We start from the raw sequence: 21466 nt of genomic DNA on the forward strand, positions 1-21466 counted from the left end.
TCATCAGAGAAGGCGAAAGATTGATTATTTTCAGGGCTGGTATTTGTGCTTGTTATGTGTTTCTGACAAAGAGTGGCCCTGGAGACTCTGCCATTGGAAGAATCTAGGATTGCTCTTCTCCCTCAGCCAGCCCACCTGCCTGGCTAAGTCTGGTCACTTTACATGTCTTAGGCTTCCAGATCATTTCTTGCATGAAACCTTTTCTGACTCTCGTGCTTGGGTGAAATCTATGAGTCATTCCCATGTGTTTATGTTGGTGTTTCCTGGTAGACTGTGGGCCTCATGAAGACAGAGGTCTTGTTTGTTTCAATTCCAAGCTGTGCTCATCTTCAAACACAGTGCCTGGCCCATGGTAAATACTGAAAAAGTATCTGTCAGATGCATGCTTTTCCTCTTCATGGATTAACTTTCTGTCACTCTATTTGACAGAATATTAGAAGGCATGGTAGTGGGTTTTTTCTAAAAGGGGAATAAACAGAATTTTAAGACTTGGCACCATGGGATCAAGATGGTAGAAGTGGAGACAAAGCCAAAAATCAATATTTATTTAAGGTAAACCCCAATGAAGGCTATTATAAGGTGTAACTCGACTAGTCAGGCTGCGTTGTGCCAGCTGCTGTGACTAACATCCCACAGATTTCAGTTGCTTAACATAATAAAGGTATATTTCGTTTTCCTTGCATGTCAGTGTTTGTCCATTAAACCTCCACTGTCTTGTATTTGCCATAGGAACTTGGGGTCTTCCTGGTCTCCGGGGAAGAGAAACGGAGTGCAGCTGGGTTTTGTTGTCAAGCTTGGAAGTGGTGTGCCCACTTCTGCTCACATCCCATTGATCAGAAGGCAGTCACGTGGCCCCAACCCAAATGCCAGGGAAATGGGGCAGTGTGATCCTGTGTGCCCAGGGAGAACAAAACGAAACAGAATTAGTTACTATTGTGATGGTCCTCGACAACGCGTTCCTTTGGTTTTAGCCACTGAGGGTTGATCAAAGCGAAGCATGGAACCCTGCTTCTGTAGCCTGCTCATCAATACGTACCTTTGTTCTCCCAGAGATCAGGAAGCATGCTAGCCCTCAGAGGTCCTCAATGTCATTACGAGGATGTCTTTCATTTAAATCCCAACTAAGAGCGCATCTTCCTCCGGGACCGGGCAGGGCAGTTTGTTGATGGGCCAGCTATAGCTTGCATTCCTTCCACCATAAAATGAAATACTTTGACCTGAGTGGTGAATTGGTCTGACTACACACAGATTGTCTTTCATATGGTGAGACCTGTCTGTGTTCTGCCGTTGGCCCTATGTTTCTCTTCTACTTCTGGACTTGACAAGTTTGGAGAGAGGAGTTCACTGGTGGTGAGGACTAACTAAATCCTCCCACTCCCACTTGCCATCCTTATGGGCTTGCAGAGGACCTGTGGGCTACTTATTGTGCCATAAGGAGAAAACCGAGTTGCTTTTAAGACTTTATTGTGTGTGTGTGTGTGTGTGTGTGTGTGTATGTGTGCGCGCGCGTGCGTGTGCGTGTGCGCGCTAATCTCAGTTTATTTTTATCCAGAAGACAATATGGAAATTTCTCATGATACATTAAGTGGACGAAAATATATAATAAAGTGTTTACTTTATAATGCCCTATATTTTTAAAAAGAAAGCTATGTTTCTTCCCCAGCTGTCACATTGACCATGGTAGTTCTCAGGAAAGGAGTTAAAATCTTCATGTCCTTATTAGCCTCCTTTCCTGCTATCCTCCCAGCTCAGTACAGAAGCTCAGTGAGAAGCTTGGCAGGGCCAGTGGACATGTGTAGTTGAGTTTGAGGCTGAAGAGATCTGCAGTAGCCCGATCATGAGGGCCTTGGAAGGGCGAGGGAAGGGTTCCGATCTCTGTCCTCAGTGCTGTGGAGTGCTGAAAGAGTGCATGCAAGGAGTGTGAGTGAGTGTAGTGTGTGTGTCAGAGAGAGAGAGAGAGACAGAGAGAGAGAGAGAGAGAGAGAGAGAGAGAGAGACTGATTGATGACAGAGAAAACAATGATGAATGATGATCACATGTGTTGTGTGCTTTTTGGCTGTTGGGAACGAGCCTCCACAGAAAGAGTGAGTGTGAAGACAGCAGGGCGCCCTGCTCCCAACTGATACAATAGGTCTCCTCCCTTTTTCTACACAGAAGCTACCTGTCAATCAGGAGCTTACCATCCCAGCTTTAAAGCACACAGTGCATTTGGGGTAAATATTTATGAAATGCCAAGTTTCATGATCAAGATGTATTTTGTTTTTAATAAGAATGTGACTCAGAATTGTTTTGAGTTATTAAAAGACAAATTATTGTGCCATCATGGAAAAAGTGAAGAGGAGAAAGTATAATTTTGCATCAAGCAATTTATTTACAGCTATAATCTGCAATCAATGAATTATTTAATTTTTTAGAGGCTTGAAGTATAACAATTTAATTTATTAATTGAATGTCATTAAGAGGACTTTTGAAAAGTAAGGTAGACTATTTGGTTGCTTCAGGGAATGTTAACTGAATGCATAAGCGGCTACAGATACTATGGTTGAGACATGAGAGAGAACATGAATCTCTTCTCAACACACCTCTGGTCTGAAAATAGGGAATTAAAAGCCATTAATAAATGAGCATTAACATACAACAAATGTCTTCTTGAAGTTCAGATAACTTTTTCAGATTCTGTAACCAATGTTTTAAAGATTGCTTTGTTTTAGAAAATCAAAAATACAAAAAAATTCTAAAGAAAAATATCACCTAATTCCTTTCCCTCCAGGGCAAACACCATTAATTTTATTATTTTTTTTCTGTTCTTTATTGACACAAAGTTTTATACAGCAAAAGTCTATTGTAGATATAATTTTTTTGTCTTGCTTATTTCATGTCACATTATAACAAGCACTTGCACATATTTTCCCATTCCCACTATCATTTTTTTTTAAAGATTATATTGGGGAATTGGGGGGAAGGGGAACAGATGAGTTGCTTTCCTTTGGTTCTTCAGTCTAGTTGTGGAGGATGTCACTTCACTGGCCCATGTTTGTATTATCATTGCGCTCTTCCCGAGTGAGGCAAATCGGGCGCTGGCCTCTGGACGGCCGCTCATGGTGGCTCTTGGCAGCTCACACTGGCTGCCGGTCGCTCATGCTGGCTGCTGGCCACACACTGTAGCTTATGGCAGCCCACTGTAGCAGGGGCTGCAGTCTACGCCGTTGCTGTCGACTCAAGGCAGCCCAGCTCCAGGTTGAGCTGTTGTTCGCCATCTTAGCTGTAGAGGGCACAGAGTCACTGGCCCTCATGTGGGATCTGAACCAGGGCCCTGCTGCTCAGAGCTGGCACCCCAAGCTAGCTCTTAACCAACGCACCACTTGGTTGGCCCCCCAGTATCATTTTTAATGACTACAAAATATTCCTTAGTCAGACTGGACTATCATTTTAGTTGCTTTTGTTCTGTTGTGATTGACATTTTAGATCAAACAGATTCATAAAATTTATCCATTTTATGTCTCAACCCATCTTGTACACTTACCTATTGTAATAAAATAGTAATGGAGAACTGAGATTTTTTTGAAATGCATCTCTGTGTGTATATGTTTCTGAATTTTGCCATTCAAAAAAAATAGTGAACTAAAACCTTGTTACAATAACTTTACATTCTTGAGAGAATAATGGGGGAATATATTTGCTACATTATTTCTGGAATATTCCACATTGGACACTTAGCTGCTACTCTGAAACTGGTGAACAGAGAACATCCTCCAAGTCCAAGAAATCCGTTAGTTATATTCTTAAATGGGGAGACTTCATGCCTGATTTTGAAACTTTTAGAGGCTGTCATTTCTTGTTCCTAGCAGTCAGGGACATTTTAAATCTACATTTTATTGATTGATTTATTTTTTTTATTATTTTTTAATTTTTTATTTTTTTAAGGAAAACCTTAACATAAGGTCACTTTAAAGTAACTGTTACCTCCATTACCCTAACACAGGGAGTTGACTGTGCTGGCTGAGAAAAACCATCAGCTTTTTTTGGTTACAATATTGTTTGGATTTTTGTTCAAAATGACATGGGATGCCTTTTAGTGCTTTATATGGATACATGAGCCCTTTGAAAGGTGGCATGACATAGTGGGAAGAACAGGGCAGTGGGGTTAGAGCTCAGATGGAAACTGAGCACTACCAGCTGTCTGTCTCTTGAACCTTTGGCACATTAAGACTATGCTCCCTGAACATCAGTAATCCATTACTGGCCATCAGATATCCTGGGTGGGAATGCTTACCAGATCCTACATCCTGTTATTTTACATGGGAGAAATCATAACGTGTTACATGTCAATATGCAAAACTCCTAGTCAATTTTCTAAAACAGAAGGTGGTAAATTATGGCCTTTGGGCGAAATCTGGCCCACTGCCTGTTTTTGTAAATAAAGTTTTATCAGAACAAAACACCCATTTGTTTACTAATCACCTACAGTTGCTTTCCTAGTACAATGGCAGAGCTGAGGAGCTGGAATAGAGAACATAATGGCTGCAAAGTCTAAAATATCACTGTCTGGCTCTTTACAGAAAAAGCTTATCACCCTTTATTCTAAAATATGTCTAAAATGTAGTAGAATGTCTTATATATAGTCAACAACCATCACATTAAGAATGTAAATGTCCGCAACATTAATTACTCAGCAATTAATATGGTTTCAACATTCCTTTTTGTTTTTGAAATGTGGCTTTGTTTGTTTGTTTGAAATCACTGAGAACATCTGAGACATATCCCCTTTGTTGCTGGCTTTTCAAAACCTCTACAGAAGCTTCTGACATTCTACCCATTGTATTGTAACTTGGCACTTTGCCCTCACATATTTTATTGAAAACGTTGCATTAAATTTTGGAGGGTGTCATAGAATTTTTTTAATAAGCAATAGCCAAAACTGTTTGGTACCGGTTGAGTGGCGGGTTGGTTAAGAGTTGGCTTGGGACGCCAGCTCAGCATCAGGGCCCTGGTTCGGATCCCACATGAGGGCCAGTGTCGCTGCGCCCTCTACAGCTAAGATGGTGAACAACAGCTCCACCTGAAGCTGGGCTGCAGTGGGGCTGGCCGGCAGCAGGCGTGAGCTGCAGTGAGCTGCAGTGAGCTGCCATCCAATGGCTGGTGAGCGAATGCCTCACCTGGGAAGAGTGCGATGATAATACCAACATGGGCCAGTGAAGCGATGTCCTCCACAACTAGACTGAAGAACCAAAGGACAGCAACTTGTCTGTTCCCCTCCCCCAACTCCCCAATAAAATCTTAAAAAAAAAAAAGTTTGATTTAGAAATAAGCATTTTCTGTAAAATTTGGGTATTAAAAGCCAAGAGGCATTCAACTAGGAAAATGTCAGCTGGATAGACATTTTGTGGCATTTGCTGGTATTTCACTTATTAGAGGCTCAGTATTCTCATCTATAAAAGGGGATTTAGACCCCCTCATAGGGCAATGCAGAGATTAAGTAAGGAAAGATGCAACTCACATACTTTGGGCATACTTTGGCTGTCGACCCCTTTTTCTTTTCTACCCTTAGCTTAGAGGAGCAAATAATCACAACTATAAAATCTTAAGGAATTTTTCCAAATTTCTAGTGCTTCTGCTTATGTACGGTGGCCCAAAAATTCAAATATAACTTTGGAGCCAGGGAGAATTTAGAAAGGTCTGTGTATTGGATAAGAGATACTGGCAATTGTAACAAACATTCCTGACTCTCAGAGGCTTAACTCAGTGCAGGTCTATTTCTTCGGCACCTCATCATCTGGGGATGGCTGGTGGGGAACAGGAGTAATGGGTCTGCTCCATGTGGCGTTTCAGGGACCTTGGCTTGTTTCATCGAGTGACTGTACCATCTGCAGGAATGATAGTTATCCACTAGACCTCTGGGCCTGCAGTCCAGGGGACAGAGAGGGCATTAGGGATGGTTTGGGAAGGGCTCAGGGTCAGAATGAAAGTAACATACCCACCTCTGTGTATTTGGCCAGAAGTCAGTTACAAGGCTCCACCTACCTGCAGTGATGCTGGGAAATACATGTGCCCAGGAAAAAGAAATGGATTTGACGGGCCACATGCTGACCGTATTTTTTTTTTATTATGATGGAGGACAAATGCTTACCATATATAAATTGCACAGATATGCCAATAATCTGAGAACTTGTGTGTAACAGGTATCCATGGAAATAGCAGTATTTGGAGACAATAATGCTGGGTTGGGACAATTAATCTGTGTACTTGTATAAATATACTTTAAAAGTTAGCCTGAGACCTGAATCTTCCTCCCACATGTTGTGTGCAATTTACATATGTTGGCATTCTAAAATCATAGACTTATTATAGGGTAAGTTTAGAAATACATACTTGAGAAATGTTGCTTGCAATTACATTTTCATTCCCAAAGTGGTCTTTGTGGACTCATATTTATTTTTCTGTTCTTTAAAATCAGAAGTCATACACATTATTGAATAGAATTCTTTATCAATTATGGCAGATAGAACATTTGTTGAAATACTACCACTGTAATTCAATTCAAAGTGCACATTTTACAATAAAGCACATCAGGAGCTTTTTCAATTTTTCAAAACCTCTGGTAGATCTTAGCACACCTTTTCTAAAGTTATTTATTTTAAACTATCATTTTATGAGTATTTTAGGTTTATAATTACCATAAAATGAAGGGCAAAATTTTTCATATGCAAACAGAAATTTAATTTAAAGTAGAAAGAACTTGATTGCAAGGTTTAGTAGAGTAGAAATAAGATGTATAAGAGGATATTAAATAACATATTTTTAAAAACCCTTAGCAGTACAGTTTTATAATAGATTTGGAAAAAAACACAATTGCATCTAGTGATATTTGTGAAGATCATATTTGAGATAGTTTCATCAAAGATCAAACTTTTGTAAAATTGAAAAACACATTAAAGCAAATAAACCTTTTGGTCATTTCATGCAAAAACTAACTTTAGAAGACCTTTATTCAGTGTCGTAAAGTTAGGGAAGTTTATTTCAGATGAAGTTGCTCTTGACCACACTGTGATCCAGTAGCCTTGCTCAAAAGTCAAGATTGTACAAGAACATATGTGATTAAAAATATTGCTTTCACTTTTCTTAGTATTCATGACATTTCCTACTACCTTTCCTGTCACTCCTTGACGATATTTGAGGCAAAAAACAAGTTGAGTTGACAAGGATGGTTTTCAAGTCATCTGTTCCTTATTTTTCTCCAGTGTTCTTTGTTATTTAGAATTCAAACTTACTATTCATGAAACATATTTTAATCAGTGACCATATCAGACAAACGGAAGCTAAGCACTGGTTAGTATGTTAAAAATAAACACTAGCGTTCTCATTAATGTGGCTGTCTAAATAATTAGTTGAGCATCGTGTACTGAGCAGCAGCGAAAGCCAGTTGGCTTCTCACTGAAACGACAGGCTGACAGCCACATCTTGGTGTATGGTCATTAGGGTGCCCCACCATCAATGTCATGTTACTGTGTCAAATTAGTTGGTGCCCCCTTAGGAGAGAAGCTGGATCTATAGATTATCGTCCTCCTGTATTCCACATCCGTGGAAACCATATTTGTGAAACCTGTGACCAAGTGTGAGTAAATTATTAACATAGCTCATAAATTAACTAGTTTACAGGCGTATAACATTTTACAAGTAGATAATCAAGGGTAGAAAAGTTTTCCAATTGCTTTGTGCTGATGTTGGGGCTGTGATCTACTGACTTTTCCTTGAGCTCACAGCTGATTGTTTTTTGTTAAGAGGAGCAAAAACATGGCGTGTAAGAACAAATGTTTGGAAAATATAGACTCTGAAAGGAAGCCAGTGTAAATCCATTGAAAGCAATATAATTATTTTGTTACCTCATTGCTCTGATAAGTCTATGACAATGGTCCTCTTTCTTGTGGTGGCAGTTGCTCATTAATGAGTTCACCAATTAAGTTTGATCGAGTACAACCTTTGCCAACTGAAATTATCTTTAAAAGTATTTTTGATGCATTCTTATCATACTCTTAAGCTGCTGTATTGAAGAGGAGTAATCCTAACACAGCATGTTAAACTCGTAAGGATGAAGATTCTTAATCCATAATATATTTGGCAAACAGTTGACACTCATATAGACAACTGATACCTAGAATACATAGTGTGGACCAATCTGGCCTGGGTTTATCTCTTATCAAGAAGAGGCACCCACCGGAGCACCACCTCTTAACCCTCTTCTGAGCTCTGGTAGACAGACAACCCACATAGTTTCCGGAGGTACGTGACTATTCAAATCATAAAACTTCATACATCTCTTTTTCGGTTTCAACTTCTCTGTCTGATTAGATTAGAAAACACGTACGTTCATGGAGTTCTGTCTGCATTTACTGTTGAAAGAGAACACACACCCCCACACTGAAGAGTTCATGCTTTCTACTCATTCTGCAGTTCCTTTTCCCCATATGACAGAGTCCCTTCTGTCATCTCGAGCGCTGTTCAGGTAGCATTATCATCCAAAGATCTAGGGAGAAGAGGCCTGGCATGCAAAACCTTGTACTGGCTGCTGTTCACAAAAACTTTCTGAAACTATTTGAGGATGACTTGACCCAACAGTCAGCAACTTCAGCTTACTTGGAATTGGGTTTGTTAAATATTCTCATAGCCCCGCTAAGCCACGAAGCGTGTGGTCTCAGCATGTGAACCCACACTCAGGTTGGCTGTTGCCATGAGAAGGCTGTGTCACGACTTCCTTCTGTATTTTAAGTCTAACTGGAAAAGGAAATGTAAGCTGTGGCAGGTGGGATTTTGTGCGTGGCCATGTGTGTGCATGTGTGTGTATTTCCTCCCATCACTTCTACCGAGTAAGACTAAAAGACCAAAACCCAAAGCAAAATCATCATTTGGATTCATGGATCATCTTGTCCTATTGCTCTGGATGAGATAATATTGTAATTATGATAATTTATCCTAAAAAGTAAGAAATGGTGGACCTTAAAGGAACCAGACTTTCTAAGTGGGTGACATTGCCTTCAAGACTGGCAGGCAGTTTTACTTGGCTGTATAACATTTTTCATCCTTCTGCTATCATTCTGTAATACCGAACTCAGGTTATGAGCTGAAGAAATCCTTATCCTAGCAGGGAAAGGACAAATTAGATGCTTAGGTATGTCTATTACGTATACACAGAATGTATGTATTATACATATTACATAAATGTAGTATATGTATATACCGGGGTTGCCAAAAAGTGTATACAGTGGACACTTTGGTCAGCGTTGCCCAAGCAGTAGTTCGTCATAATCAGAAGTGTCTGGACGCTGATGGTAACCACTTTGAGCACCTTTTGTAACTGCAAAAGTCAAACGTGACTTCTATTTATCTTTTGCTATCGGTATACATTGAGAATTACAATTAATACAGTTTTGTCCTTTCTTAAAATGTACACATGTTTTGGCACCCTCCATGTATACACAAATTGTGAAGTATCACAGTTTGCCTATTCATTTAGCATCTGCTTTTCTTTTTGCTTTCAGTGTCCTTCGGTGTGTCGCAGTCCTATGGCATTATGCATGCCCCCAACCAGTGACCCCCAGGCTTTTTATGGCTGTGAGACATATTGAAAGGTAAGAGGCAAACAGCACTAATATTGTGTACCACTGAGAATCGCCATCCATTACTACATCCACAGTAGTGGATATGGTAGTCACTAGGAAGATATTATCAAGCATGAATTCCAAAGCTAGCAGGTTTGTTGCACTCCGTGACAGCTTTATGGCTTTCATGAGTATGGTCCATAATGTGGATCATATTTGTGGAAATCTGATCTAATGCAGGGTTGGCACACTTTGTCTATAAAGGGCCAGATAGTAAGTATTTTCAACCTTCTGGGCCAGGAAGTCTCTGTAGCAAAGTAGCCATAGACAATGCATAAATAAATGGGCATGACTGTTCCAATAAAACTTTATTTACAAAAACAGGCAGTGGACCATATTTGGCCCGAAGGCTGTAGTTGGATGACCTTTGATCTAATGCATCGAAAGGGGACAAATGACATGTAAACAGGATATCTCACCAGGTATCAGTCCCTCTAAGGTTGAACAAACCATGTATCAAGAAGTGGGAGTAAAAAAATACCTGCCGTTAGCACTGCACAAGGTATAAGTATGGTAAGAATGAAATAAGTTATAATGTATGTGAAAGCACTTTGAAAATTTCGAAACTCCTTAAAAAGGTAATGGATGGCTCTGCACAGTCATTCTGGTTCACCTCATGGAGTGCTACTTCACCTCTTTAATCACATTGGCCTTTCGTGAGCTAAATGAGCGTGGGGGAAAGCTCTTTTATTTTCTGAGTAATGTGGTTTGTCTGTGCGTTCCTTCTATTTTACAGTTGTTGGACAAGCTGTTGAAATGTCTTTTTAGTATCAAATATGGATGAAGGGATCAACGGGTAGATGTTGGCAGGCTAAAGATCAAATGCCAGTGAAGAACGATTACATTTCCTTTAATCATCAGAATCTGAGAGTGTTTTAAGATGTTGACCTTTACTATAGGCCTTAACAAATAATAACACTTTGGGTGTCTACAAGCATGTTTGAATTTGCAAGTCTTGCATGTCAAAACATTGAGACAGGCTCAGCAGATACGCTCCTGGACCAGCGGTAATAGTGAAGAAGCAGACCGCACTTAAAGAGCTTGGAGAACAGAGGGGTGATCAGAATCCCAGTTCATGAATTTTCTAGGCTTTGTTTTTCTCACAAAAATACTAAGTAATGTAGTGTTTAGATATGTTTTCATATTATTATATCATTTAAGAATTGTGTTCTGGTAACAGAGATACTATATTAGTTTAAAAAATTAGTTGTGTATTTTCTCTCATGAAAGATACCTGGGAGAGAGCAGTTTGTGCCTTCTCTCTCTGTTACTCTCACCTGTTCAAGTGTCGCTTCATTTTCAAGGTCACATTTAGGCTGCTTGCTCTCCAGCCATTGCCTCTCTATCCTGAAAGAAAGCAGCAGGTGTACAAGAGACAGAGAGTTGTCCTCCCAGTTGAGGCAGACCTCTTTAAAGAACTTTCCCTGAAGTCGTACTCCAGGACTTCTATGATATGCTTTTCACCACCCCTAACGTAAGAGCATCTGGGAAATGTATCCTGAGATGTGAGAAATTTGATGTCCCAGATAAATTTTGGGTTCTAGTAGTAATGAAGGAAGGGGGCTGGTTACTGAGCAACAGTTGTGGTTACTTACACAAAATCACGATATTAATTTTTCTTACATGTTTAATTTTTATTCCTTTTCAATGAAATGCCTTCTGTCTCCTACTGACTTGTGTATGTTATCTTATTTGCATTTTATGTGTTAGAATTTCAACTTATTCAATTCTCAGCAGAGATACATATCTCACTAAATATTTTAGGACCATAATATTCTTACTGAAAGTGCTGTGGCAAATCTGTGAAATAAATTTCTTTCTCAAGAGAGCTATCAACCAAAATTTAAACTCCCAAATTTTCTATTGGATTTTCTGTCCTCTGGATATAAGCTTTTGTTAAAGCCTGAACTACCAGCATGAGGTCCTAGAGACATGCAGGCTCACACCCAGTTTGTTCTACCCTGTATGTGAAGGGGAATTCACTGATGGCTTTGCACTGTCCCTAGAAGACTGGACAGAGCTCTCACTCTGTACCTCTGTGACTTCCCACATCCCTCCTAAAAGCTTACCTTGGAAGATGAGGGAGACAGTGAGTCACCCCTGTCCAATCTCGCTATTCCAGATTGACCCAACTGTTGTTAATCTTGTGAAAATTTCCATCTCCTAGAAAGAGTAGAATGAGACTTCCTCATGCTTCAAAATATAATATTGGATTGTTGGAAAAGTCATGATGTATTTTGTCTATGTTTTTCAAAGGTCATTTATTTATATAAAGAACAAAGATCAATCGACGATGTATTGCCCGTTTTGTTCGATAACCTTTTGCCATCTTTCAGCGAGCTTCATAATTCCTCATTCATAGAAGGACCTGTCTTTATTTGCAAAAAACTGAACAAGGTGCTGACTTACAGCCTCATCTGAATTGAATGTTATACCACACAAGAAGTTTTGAAGAGAGCGAAACAAGTGGAAGTCAGACGGCACAAGGTCAGGCGAGTATGGTGGGTGTGGCAACACATCCCATCCAAGCTCCAATAATTTTTGACGGGTGATCAAACTTGTGTGTAGTCTCGTGTTGTCACGATGGAACACAACTCCTTTACAATTAACAAGCTCTGGACGTTTCTGGATGATGGATTCATTCAAACTGTCCAATTGCCGACAGTACACATTCGAATTCATGGTTTGGTTCATTGGTAGGAGCTCAAAAAACACGACACCTTTAAAATCCCACCACACTGAGAGCATAACCTTCCTCTGATGAATGTCTGCTTTCGATGTCGTTAGAGGCGAATCATCACGTCGGGACCAAGACCATTTGCGCACCACATTGTTGTAAACAATCCACTTCTCATCACCAGTTATCAGTCGCTTCAAAAAAGGATCACTTTCCTTACGTTTAATGAGCATATTGCAGATGTTTATACGCACCCTCAAATGAACTTCTTTGAGTTCATGCGGAACCCAAATATCGAGCTTGCTTACGTATCCCAGCTTCTTCAGATGGTTGTGAATGCTTGAATGATGGATGTTCAATGTTTCTGCAATCTCTCGTGTCATGTTACGTGGGTTTGACGCGATCAGTGCCTCTATTTTGTCGTCATCAACTTTGGTGGGCCTCCCTGACCGAGGAGCGTCGTTGAGATCAAAATCACCAGCACGGAATTTCGTGAACCATCGTTGGTACTGACGTATTTGTAGAGCATTGTCACCGTAAACTTTGTGCAACTTTTCACAAGCTTGATGCGCGTTCTTCCCTTTGTGGAAGTAAAACAGTAAAATATGGCAAAATGCACAGTTTGGTCTTCCATCTTCAACTTGTTGTAAAATCTCCAAAACTCAACCAAATCGCTCAATTTATTTTTAGAATTAAGCTAGAACTGTCAGCTGTCAAATGACATAGCAATAACATAGATGTGAATGACTCTAGTACTTCCAAAAATGAACTAGTGCCATCTGTTGCAAACATGCATCATGACTTTTCCGACAATCCAGTATCTTCTCTGCCTATACCAGCTTGTGATTGATGCTCATGAAACATGGTAGTTGATGCATTCACAGACATTTATTGAATGCCTGCTATATCCATGTATGGTTAAGAGTGAGTGCTTTGAAGTTAGAGCAACCTGGATTCAAATTCTTTGTACTTACTGGCTGAGTGACCCTGGGCAACTTACTTAACCTTTCTGGGCCACACCCTCCTTATCTAAGAAACAGCCATAAAAATAGGAGCCAGCGCCATGTGAAGAGTTAGTGAGATGATGCTTGCAAAGAGCTTAGCACAGATCCTGGTGGGCAGTGGACGCCAGCGTGTGCCCCCCAGCCCAGGTCATGTGGTGGAAATCCCTGTCTTAGGAGTTTGAACCATCCTGTAGCTGATTCAGTGGTTGTGTTCTGGTAGATGACATGTTTCACAGTCCTGCTTCTCTTCTGATATTACCTCTATTTAAGTAGAGCTTTGGGAAGAGGCTTTGATGCTCCTTCAAGGAGACTGCAGTGGTGTACACAACTGGACAGCCCTGTTAAAAGAACTTGGATCTCTGGGTCCCTTTTTGACAATTTCCCCCGAGAGGCATGCAGTTCTTTTTTTATTTCTGTTTTTTTACTTACTCAGACAATGAGCCTGCCTAGCAAGCAGAATTCACTAACTGCTTTCAAGTCTGTACTGCTGATGATAATCTGAAACTCGGTAGAGTCTCACTTGTGCAGGCTGATGCTATATGATGTTGATCTCCCTGCCTCATCCCAGTTCCTGCCTCTGTGCTGAGTCTGCAAAGCAGGCCCTGGTCCGCCCCCCCCCTCCCCAGATCTTGTTGGGAAGGGCCCCGAAGACACATGTCATCTGCACACAGAAGCCGCTGCATGACTACAGCAGAGGTTGTCAGCAGTGCCCATGGATGGCCTAGATGGCCGTGTGTCCCAAAAATTGAGAAGTGGCAGCAACCACATGACCAGCCCGTCTGTGGAGTTTCTGAGCACTGTGGGATATAGATAGGTTAAGTTTCATCCGCTACTTACAGGAGCAGTGGTTTCATTAACTGTGACCTTGTATCACAGGGTTGGTAGGCTTGGGGGTTCTGCCTCCCAGACTCCGCTAGTACCCATCGAGCCTGTTAACAGAACTTCGTTATCTGGGTCCCATGTTGACAATTGAAAAGAGTTGACTCTTTGGAGATAGTGACTTGAAGATCTTACCTGTTCAAAAGACTGAGAAACTTTGGGCTTTTGCTGTATGGTTTCAAATATTTTATTTAGATGCCATGTCCACACTCAGATAATGTCAAACCTTTCTTGCCTCTGGACCATGGTATTCTCTGCCTGGAACAATGCCTGGGTTCCACAGGGCTCACTCCTCTGCCCTGAGTGCTTAATTCAAATATCTGCTTCTTGGCGAAGCCCTCCACCCATGTTAAATGAGATTTCCCTTCACTATTCTCCATCCAAGTCTCTTGTTTTTTTTCCATTTATTGCAGCTCTGTCACTCTCTGAATATACCTAGTATATACCAGGTAGCAAGCCAGGGACAGGTCTGCCTCATCCAGTGAGGTTTCTCCATGGCTGACAGTGCCCAAGGTGACAGGCATGCTCGCAGTCAGTATTTATTGAACCAGTCATAACACCTTTGAAGATTTTCCTGTGAGTTTCTATATTTTCATGGTAGTACCTAAGAGAACTGCATCTGGGTGAGAGAGTAAGAGAAGAAATAAAACCCCACAATTCACCTTTATGATACGAATAGAATACTGCCCTTGGTTTTCTCTGGAACATTCCCAGTATACACTCCACACGTTTCTGACATTCTGTGTGTCCCATCCAGGAAGGGTTATACACTATCTTTCCCGTGAAGACAGAATCATTTGCCATTTGGGCGTCATGCATATTGTGGGTGGTACAGGGAAATTGAGGACATTCAATTCCAAGCTCAAATCTCAGCATTCTCATTCATGGGCTGTGTCCTTGGACAAATGACTCTCTCTCTCTGGGCCTTAGTTTACTCACCTGAGGCAGGGGTGAGGGCATTACCTAGCTCCTCATGTTAGTACAAGCATTAGTGAGATGATACGTGTACTTTGCACGGGGCCTGGAACAGTAACCATGCTGTTGGTTTAGGAAACTCAGCGAGGGTCTTTGCGGTTATACATACTAACAGCTCACACGGCACTTCCCTGCAGTCTTTATTTTAACACGGCAAACTTGGTGAAGAACCTTGCCTCTTATTATATTTGCTCATGTTTCATGCACTGAATTCCCTTTAAGACTAAAACTACAAAACGAGCAAGCAGTAGGGTGATCTGTTATATGTTTGTTGTTGACATGTTGGCTGTTAGCTGTTGATGCCTTGTTTCAGATAATGTAAGTGCTAGACCTCAGATGCTGGGTGCCTCAGTGTTTCGAGCCCAACCCTCCACTATAAAACCCTGGGAATTCAGGTTTCAGGGTGCTGCATGGCCCTTAAGCCACCTGGATGGGGATATGCTTTGTCCTTAAGTTAATCAGAGCTGGTTTGATCTCCTGCTTCACGATAGAACATGTCTTAAATTTTTGTAAATTCTAATTTTTTTTTTAAGATTTTTATTGGGGTATTGGGGGGAAGGGAACAGTGCTGGGGAATTGGGGGAAGGGGAACAGACAAGTTGCTATCGTTTTGTTCTTCAGTCTAGTTGTGGAGGACGTTGCTTCACTGGCCCAAGTTGGCACCATCATTGCGCTGTTCCCAGGTGAGGCAGATCAGTCGCCGGCTTCTGGACGGCCGCTCACTGTGGCTGCTGGCCGCTCACCCTGGCTGCTGGCTACACACGGTAGCCCATGGCAATCCACTGCCACAGGGGCTGCAGCCTACGCCGTCACCGGCGACTCATGGCAGCCCAGCTCCAGGTTGAGCTGTTGTTCAGCATCTTAGCTGTGGAGGGCAGTGTCACTGGCCCTCATATGTGGGATCCAAACCGGGGCCCTCTGGTGTCCCAAGCCAGTTCTTAACCATCGCACCACTCGGCTGGCCCATAAATTCTAATTTTTAAAAAAATTGTACATGGATATATCTATCTTAATAATCCACATACTTTTTTGTTGTTGTTGAAAGAAAAACTTGTCTGTAAACATCTTTCATTCTTAGCTCCGATTTCTGTCACCAGCCTAAGGGTCATGGTCCGTTGTCATGGTGTTGCTTCCGTTTGCGTGCACTTGCCCTGCGGTGCTCACCTTGCATGCGTGGGAACACTAACACACCGGGAGGAGCTTTGTCTTTCTTTACATCTGGTAACTCTTTGGTGGTAAAAGATGAACTATATCAAGTCACATACTCGTATTTACGTGGTTAATGAAATAGCTAGGCTGATCTGAGACATGAAGAGTCATCGATTTGATTAATTTGTAATTTATACCCTCTCAACTTATAAAAATAAAGAAACGTGATTAAAATATAGTTTAAGACATCACATTTGGTCCCTGATAGCCTTGTGAGTAAAGAAAAAGCTAAGTTTGGTGACTAAGTCAAGTGCTGCAAACAGAATCAGGAAAACTTTTATTAGACGCTTAACAGCCTTCAGAGTGGCAAAGAACCTGCTTTTTTACATCTCTAAAAACGCGGACACCTGTCTTCAACGATCATTTCAGAAACTAGAACAGTAATCCCAGAAGGGGAGGCAGATCCGTGTGTGCGCGACTTGATGGCCGCCCTTTAGGTGGAGTCTTGGCAGCTCGGAGCAGCCCCCAGGCATCACCCCCTTCCCAACGCCCGCCACCTGAGGATAGGGGAAAGATGAGGCCTTCTCTGAGGGTTTCCTCTCATGCTTTCAAGGGCTGCTGCCCTGTCTGCCTCCAGGCTGGTGCAGCAGTCTCAGAGCCAGGTGTGTGGTTCAGATGTGCTGGGGGCTGAATTTTTCAGTGTTAACTCATACAGACCATAAATAAGCCTTTACCCTGAGTGTTCTCATCAAGAGAGGCTGTGTTTGCCTTTGTCCGTGTCTGTCCCAAATCATCCATTAACTGTGACACAGATCCACTTGATATGTATTAACTCACAAAAACTCTGAGAGGGGTGTGAGTCTAAAAACCTTTCTTACAGATGAGGAAACTGAGGCGTAGTGAGATTAAATACCTCACTTAGGCTTCTCTGCTTATAAGGAGTAGAGCTGGGATTTGGACCCAAGTTTCGTTGCCCTGGCGCCATGGCTCCTGACAGCATGCCACGTGGCCTTCACCATGCTCACACTTGGCAGGGTGTTGGTTTGCAGGAGCTGTTTGCTCGAGCGTACGGTTTTTACTCCAGGACTGCTCCTGTGCTGCGTGTTGACCGTTATCCATCAGTGCCATCTAGCAGGCCCTGTTTGATCTTACTGGACTTTTTCAAAAGCTTTGATTCTTTTTGTAGTACAAGAGCTGTGGGAGTAAAAGTATGTCCCAATAAAGTTAGGAACAAGGACAGCCACTCAGTTGGCATTCTTCTATCTACTTGGATGTGCCTGGTAAGATGTTTTCTCTAGATCTTTGAATCATTTTTCTCTGGTACATTATTCTAATTAACCTCATGTCAGTAGCTCTCATTTTATTATTAGCCTCTGACCACCCAACAATTGGTTTGTTCAGCTCCATCACCTGTGTGGAAAAGTGTAGCACGTGAGAAGGTCTCCTTCCCAAAGCAGCAGTCCTGTACCTGGGGTGTTTGCCCAGAACGCAGGTTCAGAATGTCTCTTTGGTTCTTGGCATATGTTCATTTGGAAGGCTTTTTATTTACCAGGGTGAAGATCTGGGGTACTTAGAGGAAGCACTAGTTTACCAAATTAGAAGGCCTTTGGTTATTTGGTCAGTAGAATTGCAAATTCATAAGCTCTATGCCAATGATTTTGACCTTCAAAAATAAAAATATTAGGTTTGTAACGAACATATATACTAAAATATATACTATATGTTAAATATATATTGATAAACTATATACAAGCCACTTGCAAGGGACCGCAAATAATCAATTTTTAGGTATAGGGTTTGAAGTATCAGTATCTCCTTGTTAATACAAAGAACAGACCATTTTTAATGTGTCTGTGCTATAAAATACTGAGCCCATTTGCCAGGTCTCTGGGTACTTTTGATGAGTTTAGGCCAAAAGAGGAATTACCATTACCTTGAACAATGGGTGGGTTAGAGGTGCCGATGCCCCACGCAGTTGAAAATCCACACATAACTTTTGACTCCCCCAAAACTTAATTTGCCCCTTTGTGTCCCCGGGGGTTGGTTCTAGGACCCGCTGTGGATACCAAAATCTGCAGGTGATCAACTCACCTGTTTGAAATGGTGTAGGACAATGCGTACATTTGGCCCTCTGCATCCATGGGCTCCCAACTGCAGATAGAAGACAGTACAGGTACTTACTGAAAAACAAAGAAAAAAGCATGTATAAGTGGACCATGCAGTTCAAGCCCCCGTTGTTCAAGGGTCTGCTGTGGTTACCTGCTGGTTCTGTAAAGCTGAATGCTGGACCACATATCAGGGAGTCGGGTGAGTGGTTCATACCTTCCTGTTGAGCCTTGTTCTCATTGTCTTGACTGTGTTGTGCTCTGCGCTGCATTCATTCACGTAGGCATTTACCAGGCTTTGGCATGATAACCGCTCATGAACCTGTTTTCGTAGCAACTTCGACAGCAAGGAATCCTTTCCTACGAGTTCCAGCAGCTGCCATAGAATCTGGATGTCCTGGTTGTGATCAGTGTGGTCTGCATTGTGTGCCCATCACCGAAGCACTCTCTGGGGCCGGGGCTGAACTGGCTGCCAGGAGGGATGAAGGTGCGCTTGGCCTGGAGTGGGTCTCAGGAATCATGGGTGGTGTCTGTGGATGGAGTTCAACCTCCACAACACAATGGAAAGTGGATACAAAGGGTGCCGGTTTCAGAAGCAGGGGGAGAATTCTAGGCAGGTAGGCTGTGTGTGTGTGTATCCTCTAAGGCACTGGACTTGATGCACAGGAAATATCAATATATAGGGCTCCAGGGCTGGAAGGAACCTTTAAATATCGCATAGCCCAGCTACCCATGATTGCGTATCCTCTGAGGTTTTCCTCATGAAGTTGTCTGCCTAATATTCCAGGAGCCGGGAGTGCAATCACTGGTACGTCCTCCCTTCTGTCCTTCTGTCCAACCATCTACCTACTGTTTGTCACTGTTTTAGGTCCTAAAGCAAGATCCTTGGTTTCAACATTCTTATATCTATGAGGTAGACAGAAAAGTTAGTTATAATACAGTGATGTAGAAGCTACAAGAATACTGATGGGTTGTCTGTATATGGTCGGGAGGAGGGAAATTGGAAGGCCTCCCAGAAGCGATGAGACCAGGTTAGGGCCTCAGAGGATGAATAGCAGTTGCCAAGTAACCACAGGGAAAATGGTCAGATTGGTGGACTGACCATCTCTTCTCGAATTGAATCCTGTATTCGGACTTGCATTTGAATTACCCAGGAAAACTGAATTATAAAATGTTGCAGCTCAGTTAAAATGCACATGTCTTTTAGGATATATCAATGACGTTAGTGATAGGAATAGTAAGTTGATGATAAATGATTTTTGTACAGGTTAGCCATATGGTAATTTTCAAGTTACCTTAGCTTTCTATCTTGTAAGTACGTAGTAAATGAATGAATAAAGCTTCCATGGGTAAAATTTTGGTGAGTTAAATTCTAGAATTCTTAACATTTCCTTAAGAATTTTGAAAGGATTGGATAATGTTTGTTTATTCATACATTCTTGTAAACAAAAGGTATTGTGAACCTTGGTTTTCGCAGCTGATACCTGAAGATAAAAATTGTACCTTCCAAAGGGTTAGGGTTCACATGGAGAATAAACATCTTGATCTTATGAAACAGTGACGATGACACTGACACCTAGTAAGCACTGTGTGTATTATTCATTGTTATCAGAAGGCATCTGTGATTTTTACCTCACAGGTTATCAAAGGCTTTAAAAAGTAATTTAAGTGTATTAATAATTAGTTGATATTAAAATGTTTTTTCATATACTCTGCATGGAATGTGTCTTTTATTTTCATGTTACTTATAAAAATCAAGGCTATTAAAGATGGTGAAATTTAGCAAAGAACTTTAACTCCACATGCTTTTAACACTTCCCTGAATTAATAATTTTCATGTCCATCATATTTTTTCCTTGGCCCACAATTCATCCCATATTTGGATCTTGGCAAATGATGACTTGGTTAATTAGGCAGCCTGTTAACTTTGATTACTAAGTTATAACAGATCAGTGTCGAAGCATCACTGTGCAGTTTGGATTAAAAGGCTCTTCATCTTATCAAAACAAATTTACATTTATGGATAAGTATGTTGAAATGCTCTAGGTTAAAATGATGCATTTCATAAGGAAAATTTAAAAAGGAAAAAGAATAATTTCCTTCTAAGTTTTTTTTTATTATGACATTTGTCACATTACCTTTCACTAGGAATATACTTAAAAGCTTGGAATTTTCCTGTAAAGCTTGAAAATGATAGCTTGTTTAATCCCTCTATGGTACACATATGATGGCTGCGTCACATTTTAATTTAAGCATCCTTTAGTGTGGCGGTACATGCTTCTATTTCCTTTCTGACCAAAGTGATCTCTGATCCTGGACTTACTGTAGGGACGAATCTTGACTGTGTTGGGGAAATTACTGGGTTACGTTAGGGCTCGTTCTCTTTCACAGCTGAAGGCACTGGCAGTTAGCAAATAAAACTGTGTCTTTGTAGTCCCTTCTCTTTCTTGTCTAATGGTTCATCATCACTTAGGGGTGGGTGGGATATCAAAACCTTGCTTATTTACTCTATCTCCATCTCTGCCTCCCTTCTTTCTTTTCGTAGCACAGAACACTGTGGAAAATGAATAAACACAAGAGTAATTTTACAGCTCCAGTGGACCCTGAAATTTGTGTTAATTTCCCCTCAAGATTCAAAAGATAGCACCTCACCCTTCTTTTTTTTCCTGCTATACATGCCTCCCCCATTCATACATGTGCATGCGTGTGCGCACACACACGCAGAATTCAGCAGCTGGCACCTAGGAGGTATTTAATTGGTATTGTTGAAAATTTATTGGAAAAGTAGAAACACTGACAACCTCCCAACCCCATGCTCCTGTAGCTGCTAATCTTAGAGCTGGTTCAACATTTGGGACCCTGTCTGATATTGCAACCATTGGAATGAATGGAGTTGATGACTTTAATGTTTATTTTTTCAATATGCTTACTGAAGTGTGACCTTTATGGATTACTGTGTTCTAGTTTCCTGGGAAATAGAAAAACTAAAGAGAGAATTTTTTTTTTCATTCAGTGAACTTAGT

The 21466-nt window shown here is 41.3% G+C and overlaps 1 protein-coding gene across 6 annotated transcripts in view; it reads left to right on the plus strand.

Moving 5' to 3' along the window:
- The window catches only part of FOXP1 (forkhead box P1), a 601823-nt gene that overhangs the window by 208364 nt on the left and 371993 nt on the right, over positions 1-21466 (plus strand). For all 6 annotated transcript variants that reach the window (XM_019651316.1, XM_019651317.1, XM_019651323.1 and 3 more), the window contains one exon: positions 9535-9624. The gene's annotated coding sequence lies outside the window, so the exon portion shown is untranslated. The remainder of the gene's footprint in view (positions 1-9534; positions 9625-21466) is intronic.

This window comes from Hipposideros armiger, unplaced genomic scaffold (assembly GCF_001890085.2).
Source record: "Hipposideros armiger isolate ML-2016 unplaced genomic scaffold, ASM189008v1 scaffold_158, whole genome shotgun sequence".
Taxonomy (NCBI): Eukaryota; Metazoa; Chordata; class Mammalia; order Chiroptera; family Hipposideridae; genus Hipposideros; species Hipposideros armiger.